The following is an 8,074-nucleotide window of genomic DNA, read 5'->3' on the forward strand; positions in this document are numbered from 1 at the left end:
GCCTTTGCTGCCTCCCGCAACCGACCAATTTAGTTGCTTGATGCGAAGAACGCCTTCATGCACGACACTCCGTGAGACCATCTTATGTAGTCAGCCCACAAGGTTCGTCGATCCATCCCTTCTAGATTTGAACTGTCGCCTGAACAAGTTCTTGTATGGACTAACGCAAGCACCCTAGGTCTGGTACAATCGATTCGTAAGTTATCTGACCTCCTTGGGATTTTTTGAAGTAAAGTCGGACACTTCACTATTCATCTTCCGCCGCGGCTCAGACACAATATGTTTGTTACTTTATGTTAATGATACCATTTTGATCGTGTCCAACACTGAGCTTCTGTGATGCACTATTTATGCTTTATAGCAGGAGTTTGCCATGAAGGATCTTGGGTCCCTTCACCACTTCCTCAGCGTAACCGTTGAGCGTTGTCTAGGTGGCTTGTTCCTTCATCAGCGCACCTACACGCTGGAGGTTATCAATTGTGCGGTTATGACAGACTGTAATCCATGCACAACCCTAATCGACCTCAATACGAAGCTTGTTGTAGACTCTAGGCCTCCTATAAAGGATGCAACCTAGTTCTAGAGCATAACCGACGCTCTATATTATCTTGCGTTCACTCGGCCAGACATCACCTACACCGTGCAACAAACATGTGTGTATATGCACTATTTTCAGGAGCCTCATCTAACGACCATGAAACACGTCATGTGCTATACGTAGGGGTGGTAATGGGCTCTATATTATAAAAATTTAAGGACACTCTATTTCTATTTATTTTTAAACTAAAATCAATTGAAGGATCAAATAAATTATAAAGAAACATTTAGATCATGAATTCACGATCCATTAGCACCCCTAGTGTTAGGAAATAAAATAGACATAAAGATTTACGTGGAAAAATCCCCTCCAATATGGAGGAGCAAACAACCACGAGGAAACAGATCCACTATCAACCGCAGAGTACAAGTTACAGGGAGGACCTATATTTATAGTCATACAGGAAAGCATATTTCAAGGCATATTCCAAATATATAAAAGGAATTAGAGACATATTCCAACAAATCTCCCCTTAACTCTAAATCCATAAAACTGTTTCCCAAACACCACTAGGATGCTAAATTTGAATATCAACCAAGTCTAAGGAATCATTAGACTTGGAACTGGAGCACGGTTTCGTATTATCAAAATAACCTCTCTTTTGGAACGCAATAGAAACAACTAATAGAGATTATTCAACTAATAGAGATTATTCAAACAGTTGCCTTTCAAGATAATACGATTGCTACGAGAAACCTTAAGAACACCATCAATAGCATCAAAATTGAATCCCATTGCTTTTGAAGTGCTCAAAGAAATAAGATTTCTCTTCAATTTTGGAACAAAACGAACATTGATAAGTGAAAGGGAATTAGGCTTACACCTATTTCCTAATTGATTTTGGTGGTTGAATTGCCCAACACAAATAATTGGACTAACTAGTTTGCTCTAGTCTATAAGTTTTATAGGTGCCAAAGGTTCACAATAAGCCAATAAAAAGACCAAGAAAGGGTTCAAACAAGAGAGCAAAGGACAACCCGAAAGACACCCTGGTCTGGCGCACCAGACTGTCCGGTGTGCCACCGAACAGTGTCCGGTGCACCAGGGCACTCGAGACTGAACTCTTCACCTTCGGGAATTTCCAAGGGCGCTTCGCTATAATTCACCGGACTATCCGGTATGCCAGCGGAGCAACGGCTACTTCGCGCGCAACGGTCGACTGTAACCGCATTAAATGCGCTACAGTGCGCGCCAGAGTCAGAGGACGCGCAGTTGGCGCACCGGACAGTCTACAGGACCTGTCTGGTGCACCACCGGACAGCCCAGAGGCCCCACAAGTCAGAGCTCCAACGGTCGAACCCCAACGGTCTGCTGACGTGGCTGGCGCACTGGACAGTGTCCGGTGGCGCACCGGACTATCCGGTGCGCCATGCGACAGCACACTTCCAACGACCATTTTTGGTGGTTGGGGCTATAAATACCCCCAACCACCCCACATTCAATGGCATCCGAGTTTCTACACTTCTACACCTTACAAGAGCCATAACATTCAATACAAGACACACTAAAGAGATCAAATCCTCTCCCAACTCCACACAAAGCTTTAGTGATTAGAGAGAGTGATTTGTCGTGTTCATTTGAGCTCTTGCGCTTGGATCGCTTCTTTTCTTTCTCATTCTTCTTGTGATCAAACTCATTTGTAATCGAGACAAGAGACACCAATCGTGTGGTGGTTCTTGCGGGAACTTTGTGTTCCGATTGATTGAGAAGAGAAGCTCACTCGGTCTAGGTGACCGTTTGAGAGAGGGAAAGGGTTGAAAGAGACCCGGTCTTTGTGACCACCTCAACGGGGAGTAGGTTTGCAAGAACCGAACCTCGGTAAAACAAATCATCGTGTCTCGCTCTTTATTTTGCTCACGATTTGTTTTGCGTTCTCTCTCTCGGACTCGTTATTATTTCTAACGCTAACCCGGCTTGTAGTTGTGCTTAAGTTTGTAAATTTCAGATTCGCCCTATTCACCCCCTCTAGGCGACTTTCAATTGGTATCAAAGCCCGGTGCTTCATTAGAGCCTAACCGCTCGAAGTGATGTCGGGAGATCACGCCAAGAAAGAGATGGGGACCGGTGAGAAGCCCATTACAAGCCACGGGGAGGCTCCATCGGGAGAGTCCTACAACAAAGGGAAGGGGAAGGAAAAGGAATCCCCTTCACACAAGTCACGTCGGAGCGGTGACAAGAAGAAGAAGATGAGGAAGGTGGTCTACTACGAGACCGACTCCTCGTCGCCATCCACCACCGGCTCCGACACGCCGTCCGTAACTTCTAAGCGCCATGAGCGCAAGAAGTTTAGTAAGATCCCCCTACGCTACCCTCGCATTCCTAAACATACGCCATTACTTTCCGTCCCTTTGGGAAAACCACCAACGTTTGATGGTGAAGATTATGCTAGGTGGAGTGATATGATGCGATATCACCTAACCTCACTCCACAAAAGTATATGGGATGTTGTTGAGTTTGGTGTACATGTACCATCCGTAGGGGATGAAGACTATGATGAGGATGAAGTAGCCCAAATTGTGCACTTCAACTCCCAAGCCACCACTATACTCCTCACCTCTCTAAGTCGAGAGGAGTATAATAAGGTGCAAGGGTTGAAGAGCGCAAAGGAGATTTGGGACGTGCTAAAGACCGCACACGAAGGAGACGAGGTGACCAAGATCACCAAGCGGGAGACGATCGAGGGGGAGCTCGGTCGCTTCCGGCTTCGCCAAGGCGAAGAGCCACAAGAAATGTACAACCGGCTCAAGACCTTGGTGAACCAAGTGCGCAACCTCGGGAATAAGAAATGGGATGACCATGAGATGGTTAAGGTTATTCTTAGATCACTTGTTTTCCTTAACCCTACACAAGTTCAATTAATTCGTGGTAATCCTAGATATACACTAATGTCTCCCGAGGAAGTAATAGGAAACTTTGTGAGCTTTGAATTGATGATCAAAGGTTCAAAGAAAATCAACGAGTTAGATGGCCCCTTCACGGCTGAAGCACAACCGGTTGCATTCAAGGCAACAGAGGAGAAGAAGGAGGAGTCTACATCAAGTAGACAACCAATCGACGCCTCAAAGCTCGACAATGAGAAGATGACGCTCATCATCAAGAGCTTTCGCCAAATCCTCAAGCAAAGGAGGGGGAAGGACTACAAATCCCGCTCCAAGAAAGTTTGCTACAAGTGTGGTAAGCCCGGTCATTTTATTGCAAAATGTCCTATATCTAGTGACAGTGACAGGGGCGACGACAAGAAGGGGAGAAGAAAGGAGAAGAAGAGGTATTACAAGAAGAAGGGCGGCGATGCCCATGTTTGCCAGGAATGGGACTCCGACGAGAGCTCCACCGACTCCTCCTCCGATGAGGACGCCGCAAACATCGCCGTCACCAAGGGTCTTCTCTTCCCCAACGTCGGCCACAAGTGCCTCATGGCAAAGGACGACAAAAGGAAGAAGGTAAAATCAAGATCCTCCACTAAATATGAAACCTCTAGTGATGAGGATAATGCTAGTGATGAGGAGGATAACTTGTGCACCCTTTTTGCCAACCTTAACATGCAACAAAAAGAAAAATTAAATGAATTAATTAGTGCTATTCATGAGAAGGATGATCTCTTGGATACCCAAGAGGACTTCCTTATTAAAGAAAACAAGAAGCATGTTAAGGTTAAGAATACTTATGCTCTAGAAGTAGAAAAATGCGAAAAATTATCTAATGAGCTAAGCACTTGCCATGATACTATTGCCAACCTTAGAAATGAAAATGATAAACTTATTGCTAAGGTTGATTCTAATATTTGTGATGATTCTATTTCCAATCTTAGAGATGATAAAGCTAATTTGCTTGCTAAGATTGAAAAGTTGAATGATTCACTTGCTAGCCTTAGAAATGAGAATGAAAAATTGATTGCTAAGGCTAAAGATTTTGATGTTTGCAATGTTACTATTTCTAACCTTAGAAGTGAAAATGATATATTACATGCTAAGGTTGTAGAATTAAAATTTTGCAAACCCTCTACATCTACCGTTGAGCATACTTCCATTTGTACTAGATGTAGAGACATTAACATTGATGCTATTCATGATCATATGGCTTTAATTAAACAACAAAATGATCATATCGCTAAATTAGATGCTAAAATTGCCGAGCATGACTTAGAAAATGAAAAGTTTAAATTTGCTAGAAGTATGCTCTATAGTGGGAGACGCCCTGGCATCAAGGATGGCATTGACTTCCAAAAGGGAGACAATGTCAAACTTAATGCCCCTCCTAAAAGATTGTCTAATTTTGTAAAGGGCAAGGCTCCCATGCCTCAGGATAACGAGGGGTACATTTTGTACCCTGCCGGTTATCCCGAGAGCAAAATTAGGAGAATTCACTCTAGGAAGTCTCACTCTGGCCCTAATCATGCTTTTGTGTATAAGGGTGAGACATCTAGCTCTAGGCAATCAACCCGTGCAAAATTGCCTAAAAGGAAAACTCCTACTGCATCAAATGGTCATAACATTTCATTTAAAACTTTTGATGCTTCTTATGTTTTAACTAACAAATCCGGCAAGGTAGTTGCCAAATATGTTGGGGGCAAGCACAAGGGGTCAAAGACTTGTGTTTGGGTACCCAAAGTTCTTGTGTCTAATGTCAAAGGACCCAAAACCATTTGGGTACCTAAAATCAAGAACTAAATTTGTTTTGTAGGTTTATGCATCCGGGGGCTCAAGTTGGATCATCGATAGCGGGTGCACAAACCATATGACAGGGGAGAAGAAGATGTTCTCCTCCTATAAGAAAAACCAAGATCCCCAACGAGCTATCACATTCGGGGATGGAAATCAAGGTTTGGTCAAAGGATTGGGTAAAATAGCTATATCTCCTCACTACACGACGGTTGATCTTTAGCGACCCTTATTAGGTACCAACTGTTGGTTGCTAAAGGTTAGGGACCGATGGTCAGTCGCTAAATCCTTTTGTAACAACGGTCGGTTGGTCGCTAAAAGTCTAGAAATTTAACAACTTATGGTTGGTCGCTATAGATGTCGTCGGGGACTAGCGGTGGGTCGCTATAGAGCAAGGATCACTATCAAATCTTATAGCCTGAACGTACCTGTAGATGTTAGTGACTAAAAATTAATTAAAACAAGTAAACATTGATCGCTAAATTGTAGTAAAGAAAAAATGAATTGTAGAAAAGAAAAAATGAATTATGGAAAAGAAAACGAATTGTAAAAAAAGGATTTTAAGGTTTGGAACCTTGAATCTATTTTGACTCAAACATGAATGACATAACCAACTAGACTACGCTTAGTTTTGCTGTCTACTATGCTAGTTTTTTTTTCTTATTTACTTACAGATGCCCCACGTTCTATTCCAGTACGCCGAGAACAGGATAAGAAAAACCTTATCCACGTTCTATTCCACATCTCAATCCAGTACGCAGCCGCCGCCGGCTGCTGCTCGTGTGGTTCCCGACGGTCGCCGACGCCACGACCCTATAACACCCCAGGTGTTTATCGTCTGCTCGACCATGAGTGCGGACTTTAACACGTGATAGCTGTGAATGTAAAGATCACTAAATTTTAATCATCCTCGTTTATCACGATTTTGATATCGTGTCTGTCTCCATCTGTCTAAATTGTCCCAATTATTTTCGCTTATCACATTTTTGGCATTGTATCTATCTTCCTCTGTCTGAACTGTCTAAAATATCAAAGCCGAAATCATTTTAGTCCAATCTATTTACATCGCGCCACGAAACGTACCCCTAGAACATTGATTATATTCATATCTATATTTATACTCTTGAAAAGAAATGAAATAGAGGAAAAATTCAATTTACTCTCCTCCATATACAGCCGTTTCCGCACAAAACGCACACACACACGCATCACTGCTCTACCAGCATGCCACACCACTGGAAGGTCCGAGCTCGCCCATCCTCTGCTCCTCCCTGCGCATGGCTGCATCCTCTGCCTCTGATCCGCTGCGCCGTGGTGGGCTCGCCCAGCACCGCGCGCCGTTGTCCCTCTGCTCGACGTCCAGTCCCTAGCGCCGACGCCCCTGTTTTTTTCCCCATCTCCTTCCCAACCACGCTCAGTCCAGCTCTAGCCCTTCCCCATGTCGTGACCCGATGCAGGCGCCAGGGTTGTGCCCTGTTGATCTCCATCGGACTCCCTCCAACACCATGGTGGTCCCTGCTCTAGCCCTTGCCGTTGTCGAGGTAGATGAGCTCCTTCCCCAACTCGTTGTCCTCACTTACCAGGGCTCGACGGGCTGCGCCATCATCGTCAAGCTGCCATCTTCGACCTCCATCTCGTCCTTGCTCCCCTCCATGTCGGCCACCACTCCCTGCGTCGCTAGCATGTCGCCTGTGCATCTCAGCGTCGTGAGCTCCCTGCTCCAACATCCACGCCACTAGACCGGATGTCTCCTCTTTCCCTTCTTGCTGCAGCATCATACCAGTGCCAAACCCATACCCGCGACGCTCGCCAAGTGCTCGATGAAATACCGCAGCGAGCTCCGCCCTGGATCTGCGCAGCCCCAACACACGTCGTCGATCTGCGCAGCCATGACACACGTCGTCGTCTGCCCATTTAGACAGCCCCGGTCATGATGTCGTCGAATCCCGGTGAGGACCCGTTCTTCTCCTTGTGTTTATTTCTCTCGGGCACATGTATTCGACGCCGATTAATTAAATGCTAATCATTTATATATGTGTGTGCGTATGCGTGTGATTAGACCATTTAAATTCCCATCTTTAAAGGGTACATGTCTGAAGAATTCACACAGATCTTGTGAGTGCCATTTAAAGTTTTGTTGCTTTCATTTATTAAAAAATGATCTGCTTAATTCTTACATGTTCCTCCTCTCTTGGGCAAATAGCAGTGCTCCGTGGTGTCATCTGGTTATGGATGCCTCTCCTCCATCTCTGAAGTTTTGTTTGCTGTTTCTTACATGTCATTTGATTACATGTCTGAAGTTTTGTTTGCTGTTTCTCCTCCCATGGACGCCTCTCCTCCATCGCCAACCTGCCCTGGTGGATGCGCCATCGCCTGATGCGAGCCGCGGGGAAATGAGGGATCCTTGGAGGCAGAGCTGGCAGAGCTGACACCATACAAATAGGTTGTTGTCAACCATTATTCAGTGCAAAACATTCAGCCAACTAACTGTTTTGCAGGAATGGACTATTTTTCAATTTTGAGTGCAACATTTGTTTAGTAATAGACAACATCATTTTAACATAGATTCACATATTGATGTTTTTCAGTTTTGATAGCGACATATCAACTTACCAACAAGTAGCTTGCATGGATTTAGTTGTACACAGATTTAAAACAGCAACATACCAATAGGTTCATACATCCAGTTTAGCATAAAAATGCTTGCAGTTGGGTTGGTCGTTCTCTGCTATGAATTGGTTGCTGTCAGCCTTTGAAGTTTGAACTACATTTTCATATAACTGACACCATTATTGGGTGGTACTTTGAAGTGCATTGT

This window comes from Zea mays, chromosome 1 (assembly GCF_902167145.1).
Source record: "Zea mays cultivar B73 chromosome 1, Zm-B73-REFERENCE-NAM-5.0, whole genome shotgun sequence".
NCBI classification, from domain to species: domain Eukaryota; kingdom Viridiplantae; phylum Streptophyta; class Magnoliopsida; order Poales; family Poaceae; genus Zea; species Zea mays.